Source organism: Schistocerca americana, chromosome 1, assembly GCF_021461395.2.
Source record: "Schistocerca americana isolate TAMUIC-IGC-003095 chromosome 1, iqSchAmer2.1, whole genome shotgun sequence".
NCBI lineage: Eukaryota > Metazoa > Arthropoda > Insecta > Orthoptera > Acrididae > Schistocerca > Schistocerca americana.
Window position 1 is genome coordinate 809706593 of NC_060119.1, and position 15539 is coordinate 809722131.

General features: G+C 44.0%; 1 protein-coding gene across 1 annotated transcript in view; it reads left to right on the top strand.

Moving 5' to 3' along the window:
• Positions 1-15539, top strand: part of LOC124612746 (trypsin-1-like) — a 115408-nt gene that overhangs the window by 12057 nt on the left and 87812 nt on the right. The gene's annotated exons all lie outside the window — the stretch shown is intronic.

Sequence of the window (15539 nt, forward strand, 5' to 3'; positions counted from 1 at the left end):
TATAATCCAGCTATATCAGAACCGTTCTTTGGCTATTTATTCATCTTTCTTTTACAACAGTTTTAAGCGCGGTTCCGTTTGAGATACATTTTATCATTTACGTATGCAACTGTACCATCTTCATCAACGTTATCATTTTATACTATTTCTCAGGAAAACAGTTAAAGGGAGATATATCCATACATCAAACATTTCGCAATTGTCTTCGTCATGCAAAAGTAAGTCTGTCACAAAAAAGAAAAACAAGCATGTATGAAAATAGAAAATAAAAGGAGCAAGGAAAAGATCAGGAAGAAATGAGACGACGCTGAAGGATGAGTGTCTCCTGGATCCAGTTTTCCTCACACGTCCATGTCATGTGTGCCAGTGATAGTTGGATCATCTGTTTAAGCAACGCCTCTCAGTGGAACTCGACGCGCTCTGAAGAAATTTCCTAGTAGACAACTTCCTGCACTAGGATTGGCGGCCTGTCCGAACCAAAACAAGACGCAAAACTGTCGAGCCACAGCATCATGGCCACCAACCAGGTGATCTTAACGTATGCCATGTGGATGTTCTGGTCCTAGGCGTACACGGGGACTGACAAAAACGTGGTCACTTCTGTCATAGGCTTGTAATGGTACTTGAATTACGTAACCATTACGGCACCTCACCTCAACCTCTCGATACCAGCAATATTCTACTGTGTTTCTGTAAAATAGTTAACATATTTCTGTGACAACATTCAGATTTGATTTCATTAATGTAGAGGTGCTTTGATACATCGATATGTTTATATTGCAATGATATTATTCTTATGTGTATTCTTTCTTTTGTCACTATGATCTTTGACGTACTTGTAACTCTGATTTTTGGGCGCATAGGCACCGAAACAGAGGACGACCGAAGAAAGGCAGAAATACTGAATTCAGTGTTCCGAAACTGTTTCACTGCGGAAAATCGTAACACGGTCCCTGACTTCAGCCGTCGCACGGACACCAAAATGGAAAATATTGAAATAAACGATATCGGAATTGAAAAACAACTGCTATCACTTAGTAGCGGAAAAGCATCCGGACCAGACGAGATACCCTTAAGATTCTACAGTGATTATGCTAAAGAACTTGCCCCCTTTCTATCAGCAATTTATCGTAGATCGCTGGAAGAAAGTAAAGTACCTACCGACTGGAAGAAAGCGCAGGTCGTTCCCATTTTCAAGAAGGGTCATAAATCATATGCGAATAATTATAGGCCTATTTCGCTTACGTCAATCTGTTGTAGAATAATGGAACATGTTTTGTGTTCTCGTATTATGACGTTCTTAGATAATACAAATCTCCTTCATCATAACCAACATGGATTCCGCAAACAGAGATCATGTGAAACTCAGCTCGCCCTATTTGCCCAAGAAATTCACAGTGCCGTAGACACTGGCGAGCAGATTGATGCCGTATTCCTGGACTTCAGGAAGGCATTTGATACGGTTCCGCACTTACGTTTAGTGAAAAAAATACGAGCTTACGGAATATCGGACCAGGTTTGTGATTGGATTCAGGATTTCCTAGAAGAAAGAACACAACATGTCATTCTTAACGGTTCAAAATCTGCAGATGTAGAGGTAATTTCGGGAGTACCGCAGGGAAGCGTGATAGGACCTTTATTGTTTACAATATACATAAATGACTTAGTTGACAACATCGGTAGCTCCGTGAGGCTATTTGCAGATGACACGGTTGTCTACAAGAAAGTAGCAACATCAGAAGACTCGTACGTACTCCAGGAGGACCTGCAGAGGATTAATGCATGGTGCGACAGCTGGCAGCTTTCCCTAAACGTAGATAAATGTAATATAATGCGCATACATAGGGGCAGAAATCCATTCCAGTACGACTATGCCATAGGTGGTAAATCATTGGAAGCGGTAACGACCGTAAAATACTTAGGAGTTACTATCCGGAGCGATCTGAAGTGGAATGATCACATAAAACAAATAGTGGGAAAAGCAGGCGCCAGGTTGAGATTCATAGGAAGAATTCTAAGAAAATGTGACTCATCGACGAAAGAAGTAGCTTACAAAACGCTTGTTCGTCCGATTCTTGAGTATTGCTCATCAGTATGGGACCCTTACCAGGTTGGATTAATAGAAGAGATAGACATGATCCAGCGAAAAGCAGCGCGATTCGTCATGGGGACATTTAGTCAGCGCGAGAGCGTTACGGAGATGCTGAACAAGCTCCAGTGGCGGACACTTCAAGAAAGGCGTTACGCAATACGGAGAGGTTTATTATCGAAATTACGAGAGAGCACATTCCGGGAAGAGATGGGCAACATATTACTACCGCCCACATATATCTCGCGTAATGATAACAACGAAAAGATCCGAGAAATTAGAGCAAATACGGAGACTTACAAGCAGTCGTTCTTCCCACGCACAATTCGTGAATGGAACAGGGAAGGGGGGATCAGATAGTGGTACAATAAGTACCCTCTGCCACACACCGTAAGGTGGCTCGCGGAGTATAGATGTAGATGTAGATTGGAGAGTCAAGTCTTGGTCGTCATGTTGAAAAGACGCAAATTGTAGTCAGTTTATGAAATGTGAACTTTAACAGTGAGGAAGATATTTTCAAGTATGTTTTATATTGTGAAGTGGTGTTGCACCAAAAGAAATAAAAAAGAAGTGTAACTTAAATTCGAAGTGCTGATTACTTTTTTACATCACCATTGTCTTACCTTGCAAAAGTTCAATCTAAAAGAATGGTTTATGAAACACATCTATAAAAGTTTTGAATATCGCTGAATAACACCTAGGCCTCTTTGCATCCGCGCTTGGAATCATCACTACCTAGATTTTGCACGATTGAGCCACGAGTTTACAACGAGACCATTTCAAGAAATGACTTTAATAACTGTGCTCTAATGACACCTGCCCGAAAATGCAATATTTAGCAGCATGAGCAACACTACAATCATAATTAATTTTTGACCTTTGTTGTGGTAGCGTTGTTAGAGGCTCCCAACCAAAGGGCGAATATTTTCCTTAAATGGAGGAGTTTGTGAACTTTGGCGTCCCTGAGAGGTGAGAGGGTAAAGTAAGTAGAGCCATTGCGTCAGCTGCTGTGAAAAACTGCTGAGCTCCACATTTCATTGAGTTCCGGCTTCCGTGGAAGCCACCTGGCACGCTACAGGCTATTTTTCTTTTAATTTATTTTGTTTTAGATCTTTACCCACACAGACGCCTACAAAAATTTTGTAATCCTTGGAACTTAATTCCTGAGAAGCTTCGTTTCCATTATATAGCATACGACACACAAATGTGACACATACAGTGATGAACCAAAACATTATGACAGCCTACTTAATAGCTTGTTTATTGTGTTTGTAACGAAATACATCACTGATTCTGCGTATCTAGGATCCTAAAGTTTGTTGGTAGGTTTGAGGAGATATGTGGCATTAGATGTCTACGCACAGGTCACGTAATTCCCGGAAGTAACGGGCTGCTCATTTACGTACGCGGTGATGCCGCCCGAGAGTGATCCAGATGGGCTCCATAGGACTTACATCAGGCGAATTGTTCGCCGAGATATCAACGTGAGTTCACTATAATGCTCCTCAAACCACTGCAGCACAGTTATAGCTCCGAGACAACGGACAGTTATCCTGCTAAAAAAATGACATCTCCGTCAGGGATGGTATCAAGCATGAAGGTTGTTCGCAGCTGTCAGCGTGTCTTCGATTACCACTACAGATCCCACACAAGGGCAGGAGAATGTCTCCCATAGCATAATACTGCTCCCACCAGCCGGCGTCCGTGGAGCGCTGCACGTTTCGATCCGCCGTTCACCTCGATGACGCCGTTTGTGGAGACGACCTACGACCTAGAGTAGCAAAAATGTGAATCATCCGAAGAGACGACATGTTTCCATTGATCGACAGTCGAATCCCGATGGTCACGTCCACGCTGCAATCGTAATTGGCGATGTCGTTAGGTCAACATGTGAACACGTAGGGGTAGTCTGCTGCGGAATTCCATGTACAATGAATCTACATCTACATCTACATCCATACTTCGCAAGCCACCTGACGGGGTGTGACGGAGGGTACTTTGAGTACCTCTATCGGTTCTCCCTTCTATTCCATTCTCGTATTGTTCGTGGAAAGAAAGATTGTCGGTATGCCTCTGTGTGGGCTCTAATCTCTCTGATTTTATCCTCATGCTCTCTTCGCGAGATATACGTAGGAGGGAGCAATATACTGCTTGACTCCTCAGTGAAGGTATGTTCTCGAAACTTCAACAAAAGCCCGTACCGAGCTACTGAGCGTCTCTCCTACGGAGTCTTCCACTGGAGTTTATCTATCATCTCCGTAACGCTTTCGCGCTTGCTAAATGATCCTGTAACGAAGCGCGCTGCTCTCCGTTGGATCTTCTCTATCTCTTCTATCAACCCTATCTGGTACGGATCCCACACTGGTGAGCAATATTCAAGCAGTGGGCGGATAAGTGTGCTGTAACCTACTTCCTTTGTTTTCGGATTGCATTTCCTTAGGATTCTTCCAATGAATCTCAGTCTGGCATCTGCTTTACCGACGATCAACTTTATATGATCATTCCATTTTAAATCACTCCTAATGCCTACTCCCAGATAATTTATGGAATTAACTGCTTCCAGTTGCTGACCTGCTATATTGAAGCTAAATTATAAAGGATCTTTCTTTCTATGTATTCGCAGCACATTATACTTGTCTACATTGAGATTCAATTGCCATTCCCTGCACCATGCGTCAGTTCGTTGCAGATCCTCCAGCATTTCAGTACAATTTTCCATGGTGCGCTCCGAAACACTTGTGCATGCAGAATTGTGCTCGTTTGGCAGAGGTGCCACCTATCACCATCTATCTTACATCGCAGAGCATACAAGCCTCCGAACTCCACGTTCTGTAAAGAATCAGCTGGCCGCGGTGGCCGAGTGGTTCTAGGCGCTTCAGTCTGGAACCGCGTGACCGCTACGGATGCAGGTTCGAATCCTGCCTCGGGCACGGATGTGTGTGGTGTCCTTAGGTTAGTTAGGTTTAAGTAGTTCTAAGTTCTAGGGGACTGATGACCTCCGCTGTTAAGTCCCATAATGCTCAGAGCCATTTCAACCGTTTTTTTTTCTAGGCGCTTCAATCCGGAACTGCGCGACTGCTACAGTCGCAGGTTCGAATCCTGCCTCGGTCATGGATGTGTGTGACGTCCTTAGGTTAGTTAAGTTTAAGAAGTTTCTTAAGTTCTAGGGTACTGATGACCTCAGATGTTAAGTCCCATAGTGCTCAGAGCCATTCGAACCATTTTGTGAAGAATCGTGGACGTTCAACCTTTTAGTGCCTAACTGTAGTTTCACTGTCCTTCTACCTCTTTCCGTAGATGCTCACGACAGTATCACGTGAACGTCCGACCAGCTTCACCGTTTTCGAGGTACTCGTTCACGGGCTCTGTGTAGTAATAATCTGCCCTCTGTCAAAGTCGCTTATCTCAATGGATTTCCCCATCTGCAGCCTGTATCTCCGCTTGGGTGATCCCCCGTCCGTGGCTGCTCCGCTTACACACTTTTGTTACGGCGTCACGCGCTCGCAATGCCACCGGGCGGCATCCACGCCGCGGTGGCAGCTGGTCGTAGTGTATTATCCGCAGCTACGTGTTTCGGGAGTAACGTTCCCGTATGTGGCTGTCTGTGTGCAACACTTTATACAAATGCACTTAAAAAAGCACAAAATAATCAAGAAATAAAATAAAATAAAGAAATATGGACGTAAAGTCCCCAACGGCAACACACTGTTTTGCTTCTTCACACTAAGGCACGTTCGCTAAAGCGCTCCCCTTTCTCTACTGGTAACGTCGAACGCATCTGCGTGTTACACCAACTGCCTTCCCGTACACTGGTTATCTCTGCAAACAAGTTCACGGCTTCAGCTGACTTCACTGAGCCACCAACCGTTCCACTGTATTCCAGAGGTGCAACCGGGGACATCAAGAAACAATATTGTCAACAGTTACCTTTGCAAACTGCTTACAAAAATGTTACTGCTGCTAGATTCAAAAAGGATCCATGAACCCGTTCAAGAATCCGTTACCTGTCTCTCCCGCTCGTACATAAAGTACGGTACACTATCAAATTTATCTCCGTAAATTGCCATTTATAGTTCTTCGAGTAGGTAAAGTATCCTTCCTTCATTCACTAAGTGCACCAGCAGTAAGTTCTTTTCAATGTCTTTTAGTGTGTAGCTTGTCTCGTGTTATGTGTTCGGCTACTACAGATTTGCCACGGATGCAAAGTCTGAAAACTTACGTGTTCTCTTCATAAAAAGATAAAGTTCCGCGTCCTGGCTCGATACGGGTCAGTCGGACCCGACGACCGCCGTGTCACCTTCTGCCAACAGCATCACTGGCCACGGTGTGGAGTGGAATGTGGTCAGCACACCGCTCTCCCGATCGCTGTCGAGTCTGTTGCCATTCGAACCGCTGCTACTCGGTCGGGTCGCTTCTCAGCTGGTCTCAGAACGCTTAGTGCACACCGTCCCAGTCCTCCCACCAAGCAAAAATCCGTAACAGTACCGAGAATCGAACCAGGGTCCTGCGACTAGCAGCCGTACCGTGCTGCAAATGTTCTTTCTGTCTGCCCTGTTTACCTCGCGTCATAAGATGCATACTGTATTTTATACACCCACGCCTCGCTCCCGATCTCATGCTTTCGACTATATCTTAGTTTTTCGCTTGGAATGCCAACTGGGCATTCTATGGTTTAAATATGTTCTTTGAGACTTTTCTGAAATTCGGTTTGGTAACTGTCTTTTTTATGCTTAGCTAATTCCTCTTTTTTGTTTCCTCTTTGTCCAGTGGGTAAGACGATTCGCCATACTTACATCATATTCGTTGATTACAGCCACTTTTTTTAATAATGTTTAACTTGGTTAGTCTATATAAATTCGCAGGTGGAGTGATTGGTTAGTAATCACATCTGTTGCTCTTCGCCTTCTAAGGTACACAATTTGTCTTGCTTCATTATCTCTAGGTCCAAAAACTGAATACGATTGTTACTATAGAGCTCCACTGCACAATTAAATTCTTGGAGGAACCCATTAAAATTATTAACCGTTATATCGATTTCAACCTTCTATGAACAACATGTTGTCATCAAAGCGTATATAGGCCCTAGTATACTACCTTTTCCACTAAAGGCTCGGTAGATTTTATAACGTTCTCTTCCAAACTATTCTTAAAACTTTCCGCTTTCTGGTCGAAAGATGGACAACATCAGAAACTCAAGAATTATAACAGGCTTAAAACTGGATTAATTATATCGGATGCAACATTTTTCACTTAAATATGTAGGCGGATATAACGTGTTAGAGTGAAGGGCCAGTATTACATATTTTGTGTTGGCACGATAGATCACTAAAACATTTTTGCAGGTCCAAAGAGAAAAATTTGTAACGTGTGTTACATACAACACAGTAAACAGATTTACATAAGGGTACAGGATAAACCAAGAGAAAAAAAATGCTACAGATATTCACTCTGTATAGCTCCAATACAACTAAGTTGTAGTTCCTTGCTAGATTGTAAACTGTTCGCTTGCCGCTTGGTTAAAGTAGAACATGCATTCCAAATGGCGTGGGAACTGTGATGCAATGCGAGCCATAGATGAGGGGTGAACGATGAGTGTGGAGATGTGTACGGCGAATGTACATATTGAGCAACTGACCGGCCAGATGAACCAAGGGGCGACCAGTAGCGTCCCCTCAACGACCGTTCACCGAACGTTGCGTTTGCGCCACCGTGGCAGCCACATGATTCACGCTTCCATGCTGTCTGGTGTTCATCGGTGACGAAGGCTGAAATTTGCACGTCCATATCACAACCGTACGTCCATTGAGTGGCGACAGGTGGCCTTTCCAAATAACTCACGGTTTTTGCTCCATCCATGTGAAACGTCTGAAAGCGAACAACCTACAAGAGGGCAAGGGTCCAGGCCAGACGAGGAAGCGTTATGTGCTAGGGAATATTTTCAAAACATTTCCTGGGTGATTTCGTCGTTCTGGAAGGCACAATGGATCAACAAAAGTATGGCAGTTATCCTTGGGGACCATGTCCGCACCTACCTCCAATTTGTTTTTTTCCTCGGCACTGTGGCAACTACCAACAGGACAACGCAACTTGTCTCACATTTCGCAGTATACGTGCGTGGTTCTAATGGCACCATTATGCGTTTACCGTACTCGGCTGGCAACCAAACTGCACAAATTTAAACCCAATCGAGAATCTGTGTGTTACCACCTCGATCGAGCTGTTCGCGCCGTGGGTCCTCAACCGAGAAATGTAGCCCAGCTGGCCACGGCAGTAGACTCGGCGGGGCTTCACATCCCAGTCCGTACCTTTCAGAACCTCACTGACTCTCTTCCTGCACATGTGACTGGACAGTATACAATACACTCATAATTGTTTCGGTTGATGTGCCGTGTGAGTAACATAAAAATTGAGAACAAAGAAAAGTTGCTACGATGGGAGTCGACACTATGATCTTCGGACGACCGTTCTGTTAAGTTTCCGCTGCGCCAACCGCCGCCTAGAGACTACGCTAACATACGACGAGCGATTGAAAAGTCCGTGCAAAAATAAGAACTACTTACATGTTTGGGGCAAACCTATTTCATTTTTCGACACAGTACCCTTTTACCCTTATACACTTAGCCCAACGCTGTTGTCATTTGTTGATCCCTTCCAAATAATACACTATTAGCCATTGAAATTGCTACACCAAGAAGAAATGCAGATGACAAACGGGTATTCATTGGACAAATATATTATACTAGAACTGACATGTGATTACATTTTCACGCAATTTGGGTGCATAGATCCTGAGAAATCAGTACCCACAACAACCACCTCTGGCCGTAATAACGGCCTTGATACGCCTGGGCATTGAGTCAAACAGAGATTGGATGGCGCGTATAGGTACATCTGCCCGTACAGCTTCAACACGATACCACAGTTCATCAAGAGTAGTGACTGGCGTATTGTGACGAGCCAATTTCTCGGCCACCATTGACCAGACGTTTTCAAATGGTGAGAGATCTGGAGAATGTGCTGGCCAGGGCAGCAGTCGAACATTTTCTGTATCCAGAAAGGCCCGTACAGGACCTGCAATATGCGGTCGTGCATTATACTGCTGAAATGTAGGGTTTCGCAGGGATCGAATGAAGGGTAGAGCCACGGGTCCCACTGTTCAAAGTGCCGTCAATGCGAACAAGAGGTGACCGAGACGTGTAACCAATGGCACCCAATACACGCATCCAATGTGCGTTTACCGCGATGTCGCCAAACACGGATGCGACCACCATGATGCTGCAAACAGAACCTGGATTCATCCGAAAAAATGACGTTTTGCCATTTGTCCACCCAGGTTCGTCGTTGAGTACACCATCGCAGGCGCTCCTGTCTGTGATGCAGCGTCAAGGGTAACCGCAGCCACGGTCTCCGAGCTGATAGTCCATGCTGCTGCAAACGTCGTCGAACTGTTCGTGCAGATGGTTGTTGTCTTGAAAACGTCCCCATCTGTTGACTCAGGGATCGAGACGAGGCTGCACGATCCGTTACAGCCATTCGGATACGATGCCTGTCATCTCGACTGCTAATGATACGAGGCCGTTGGGATCCAGCACGGCATTCCGCATTACCCTCCTGAACCCACCGATTCCCTATTCTGCTATTCTGCTAACAGTCATTGGATCTCGACCAACGCGACCAGCAATGTAGCGATACGATAAGCCGCAATCGCGATAGGCTACAATCCGACCTTTATCAAAATCTGAAACGTGATTGTACGCATTTTTCCTCCTTACACAACGCATCACAACTACGTTTCACCAGGCAACGCCGGTCAACTGCTGTTTTTGTATGAGAATTCGGTTGGAAACTTTCCTCATGTCAGCACGTTGTAGATGTCGCCACGGGCGCCAACCTTATGTGAATGCTCTGAAAAGCTAATCATCCGCATATCACAGCATCTTCTTCCACTCGGTTAAATTTCGCATCTGTAGCTCGTCATCTTCGTGGTGTAGCAACTTTAATGGCCAGTAGTGTAGGAATTGTCCAAGTCTGCAAAATAGCTATTAGTTGCTGCAGTAACCTCCTCGATTGAATAAAATCTTTGTCCCGCCAGCCATCTCTTCAAATTGAGGAACAAATAGTGGCCGACGGAGAATAGGGGGGATGTGAAATGAGTTGGAATCCTATTTCCAATCATTTTGCGACTACAACTGCTGAGGTGTGTGCTGGTGCATTGTCGTGATGGAAAAGGACTTTTTTGCGGTCCAATAGCCGGCGTTTATCCTGCAGCTCGGTTTTCAAAACGATGAATAATATGCGCCAGTAATAGTTTTACCCTCTTCTATATAGTCGATGAGAATTATCCCCTGTGAATCCCAAAAGATAGTCGCCATAACCTTTCCGGCCGAAGGAATGGTCTTCGCCTTTTTTAGTGCAGATTCTCCCTTGGTAGCCCATTGTTTAGATTGCTGTTTGGTCTGAGGAGTATAGTAATGTATCCATGTTTCATGCACAGTGACGAAACGACGCTTAAAGTCCTGTGGATTTTTCCTGAATTGCTGCAAACCATCCTTGCAACACTTCACACGTTTCCGTTTTTGGTCAAGCGTGAGCAATCGCGGAACCCATCTTGCGAATAGCTTTCTCATGTCCAATTTTTATGCAAAATATTATGCACCAGTTCATTCAAGATGCCCACAGCACTAGCAATCTCACGCACCTTAACTCTTGTGTCATCCATCACCATATCATGGATTTTAGCAATGATTTCTGGAGTCATAACCTTCACAGGGCGTCTAGAACGTTCAGTATCACTTGTGCCCATGTGGCCACTCCGAAAATTTTGAAACCACTTATTAACTGTTCTAATCGAAGGTGCGGAGTCACCGCAATGTTTATCAACCTGCACTTTAGTCTCCTGAGGCGTTTTACCTTTCATAAAGTAATGTTTAATCACCACACGAAATTCTTTATCGTCAATTTTTTGATAATCACTCGACTTCCTTGATTCACACGAATGCCAAACAAAGAAATAGACCAATATGGCTGAAACTTGTTGTGCGTTCTTCCCAAAGATGCTACTAACTAAACATGACCTCGATACGCGTCGGTGGTGCGATCTCTCGGACTCTTTACGGACTTTTCAAACGCCCCTCGCATGTGGCTCATGATGCGTCTGACCCACGCCAAAAATGCTATTTTTTTCTAAACGCTTTTCGATCTGGAGCTCCCAATTCTGTCACTTTCATTTCTCGCCAAGCCTTGCGTATACCATAAATTTGGAGAAAATCGGTGATGACGAGTAGGCACGGACCATTTGTAAGAGACGGAAATGGATTATGCGACCTCTGCACGCGCCCTAATCTCTCTCACCATATTCTCACGAGCACAACGTGAGGTGTGCGATGGTGGCAACATAATGCTTCCTCAGTCTCCTTCGAACAGAAGTTCTCTACGTTTACCCAAAAGCGTGTCGCGGGAACTACGCCATCTTCCATCCAAGGATGTCCATTTAAGCTGTTAAGCCTGATTCCAAACACTGCAACAATATAGCAGGATTGGTTGCTCCCAGCATCTTGCATGCGATTGCTTTTCCAGCTGCACCGCATTTTTAGTGAACCGTTACAACAAAGATTTCCATTCGTCTTCCCTAATACCGATTTCACGTGATCGTCGCATTTCATATCACTTCTTATTATTACTCTAAATACTCTGAAAGGTTAGAAGCCGTCTGACTTGTCTCCTTTCATTTATATGCTAAATTCAGCCGTCTCTTCTCACGACTGGCTATAAAATGACTTTTATCTTAATAATATGAATATTTATATATGTGTTTCGAGAGAGAGAGATCGATTTTGATTGAGACTTTAAGTCGTAACTGGTACCTGAAATTTGGTTGCTGCCTCCTTAAATGATCAACTTCTGCACCAGTTGGTGTATTATAATTTGGAGGAAGTTATTTTTCTTTAAGATTTAAAGTACGACCCTGTTGGTTACTTGGCCGTATTGCGGATAGTTTTGAGACCAAGTTTTCGTAGCTTATCATACCTAAGGGGCCACTGTTTTAAGTAAATAAGGTCAAACAGCATCCTGCTTTTCGTGAGAAAAGGAGATTGCTTGGCACACAAACTTCCTTCAAACTACACGTCCTGCTACATCAAAATTGGTCAGTGGAGTTCAGCACCATACTATTGTACAAGAACATAATCCAGTTGTAATTAAGAAATTATGAGAGGTTGTTACGTATTGAATGAAAACTATAGAGACAGCATTTCTTTTCCTGTATTTCAGTGAACTTTGTACACTTCCAATTCTGTCGAGTGATAGACGGCGAGGACAACGAAGTTCACCTCCTTTTCCAAAAACAATATATTTCTATTCTTCGCTTCCAGAAAATTTGTGTACATAAATGTTTGGCAACTCTTGCACATACTTTAATCGGTTTTATCACTAAAATATCAATTTTCATTAAATGTAACAATACGTTCTGAGCGACGGCCTAGCAACACGCCTTCTTTCCACAAGATACAGATTAACAGTCATCTTTTTTTTAAGAAATCAATTGTCTTTTTTTTTCTTTGAGTCCATACTCAAAGATTCACAACTACTATCGTTGCAGGGATAGCGCAATAAAGAGTTTATTGCTGTCCAACTGCGCTTCACTTGGTATTTACATACACTGCTGAGCTTCTCAGAATAAAATCAGGCACAAATTAGTTTAAAAAAAAAAGGCAATGAAGCTCTCATAACATTACATGGCGACAGGTAGGACACTTCTGTTTCGTCATTTAAAGGTCTCACGTCGTCATTTAATCCTTGGCAATGTACTTTATGAAACTGCAGTGGTTGTCGGTCGAGGGCTGTACTTCCATTCTAAGAATGCGTGAGAACCGGTCAGTTCGCATAAAAGTCTGAAAGCGGCATGGGAGACCACACGGCATTCAGAGACTTTCCTCCAGCTTACGCGTGTCAAGGAGCGACCTGACAGGACTCACGGAACTCTCCTGTCAATCAAGTTCAGACGTCGTTCACGGTATTCGACACGTTTCGGTTTTTTAGAAGGCTGAGAGCGGTTGTCTCAAGTGCTGGCTGCCACCTATTAATTAATTATGAGAAATCACAAGTCTTGGAATGTCTGGGCCTACGTGGTGGGAGGGGAACCCTCGGGATGTTCCAGTGACGTTGGTCAGGCTTCTGGAAATTCAGAAATCGCCTACTGACGTCAGACGGGAATTTCTAGACCGAACTAGAGAGGAAGATGTGACCCGATCAGTCTTCTTCTTGAGACGTTTTGTGGTGGGAATTTATTAAATGTAGCAGTTTTCGCGCTATTAGCGGAAGAGAGTAATGTTACTGATTGGCGGTTGTGGCCGGAACGGCGAAAACAGCTGATTCGGAGACAAGGACACATGAAGAAGGACACTCTTGATTTGGGTGTGGAAGGTGAAAGGTCGCTGGTTGTAGACCTCAGGGATTTTGAAGTAAACTGTGGATGAGGCTTCACGGTGTCCGAGTCCTGAGGGGCAAGTTCAGGTACTTCACATGCGATCTCGCACGGCCGACTTACCGCCACAGTAGATTAGTGGGAGTATGCATCAGCACCGGCGATAGGTGAGCATTGATGTTTGCAAAGGGGACGCACCGTAGCCACAGTACCGTTAAGCACGATTCCAATGATAGTAATGTTTTCGTTTATTACTGAGTCAGCCACTGGAGTAACTAAAACAATTGGTGGGTTGCATTCGTATCAGTGATTGAATGTGAAGCTATGATGCTTTAGTGGTCTCCCACTTGCTTCATACCTTTATTGCAATCACTTTTTGTGACAGTCATGTCGGTAAGTCTTTTGCTATGTCATTGCTTTTAACATAATATAACATAAATTTAATTTTATTTGTATTTCATCTGAAGTAACCTGTAGTCTCGTTCAATTGGTTATTGTTATTATTTGTCGATCGAGTACAAATTGTCATTCAGCAGAATTTTATAGCAATTCCCCACTTTAGGATTGCATGTTGTGATCATTTTTCAGATCTACATCTACATCCATACTCTGCAAGCCACCTGACGGTGTGTGGCGGAGGGTACCCTGAGTACCTCTATCGGTTCTCCCTTCTATTCCAGTCTCGTATTGTTCGTGGAAAGAAGGATTGTCGGTATGCTTCTGTGTGGGCTCTAATCTCTCTGATTTTATCCTTATGGTCTCTTCGCGAGATATACGTAGGAGGGAGCAATATACTGCTTGACTCTTCGGTGAAGGCCGGCCGCGGTGGCCGAGCGGTTCTAAGCGCTTCAGTCCGGAACCGCGCGATTGCTACGGTCGCAGGTTCGAATCCTGCCTCGGGCATGGATGTGTGTGATGTCCTTAGGTTAAAGTAGTTCTAAGTTCTAGGGGACTGATGACCTCAGATGTTAAGTCCCATAGTGCTCAGAGCCATTTGAATCATTTTTTTCTTCGGTGAAGGTATGTTCTCGAAACTTTAACAAAAGCCCGTACCGAGCTACTGAGCGTCTCTCCTGCGGAGTCTTCCACTGGAGTTTATCTATCATCTCCGTAACGCTTTCGCGATTACTAAATGATCCTGTAACGAAGCGCGCTTCTCTCTGTTGGATCTTCTCTATCTCTTCCATCAACCCTATCTGGTACGGATCCCACACTGCTGAGCAGTATTCAAGCAGTGGGCGAACAAGCGTACTGTAACCTACTTCCTTTGTTTGCGGATTGCATTTCCTTAGGATTCTTCCAATGAATCTCAGTCTGGCATCTGCTTTACCGACGATCAACTTTATATGATCATTCCATTTTAAATCACTCCTAATGCATACTCCCAGATAATTTATGGAATTAACTGCTTCCAGTTGCTGACCTGCTATTTTGTAGCTAAATGATAAGGGATCTATCTTTCTATGTATTCGCAGCACATTACACTTGTCTATATTGAGATTCAATTGCCTTTCCCTGCACCATGCGTCAATTCGCTGCAGATTCTCCTGCATTTTAGTACAATTTTCCATTGTTACAACCTCTCGATACACCACAGCATCATCTGCAAAAAGCCTCAGTGAACTTCCGATGTCATCCACCAGGTCATTTATGTATATTGTGAATAGCAACGGTCCTACGACACTCCCCTGCGGCACACTTGAAATCACTCTTACTTCGGAAGACTTCTCTCCATTGAGAATGATATGCTGCGTTCTGTTATCTAGGAACTCCTCAATCCAATCACACAATTGGTCTGATAGTCCATATGCTCTTACTTTCTTCATTAAACGACTGTGGGGAACTGTATCGAACGCCTTGCGGCAGTTAAAATTTTACATCGGGTGTAAAGCGGTAAGTGACGCAGTGTGGGTAGTTCCATCATTCCAGCACGATTTCACATTCACATACCACGAGGTTTTGCAACTTACACGATGTGACCTGATCAAGATGTTCACCAGTGATCTTGTAATTAGATACTAACGGATT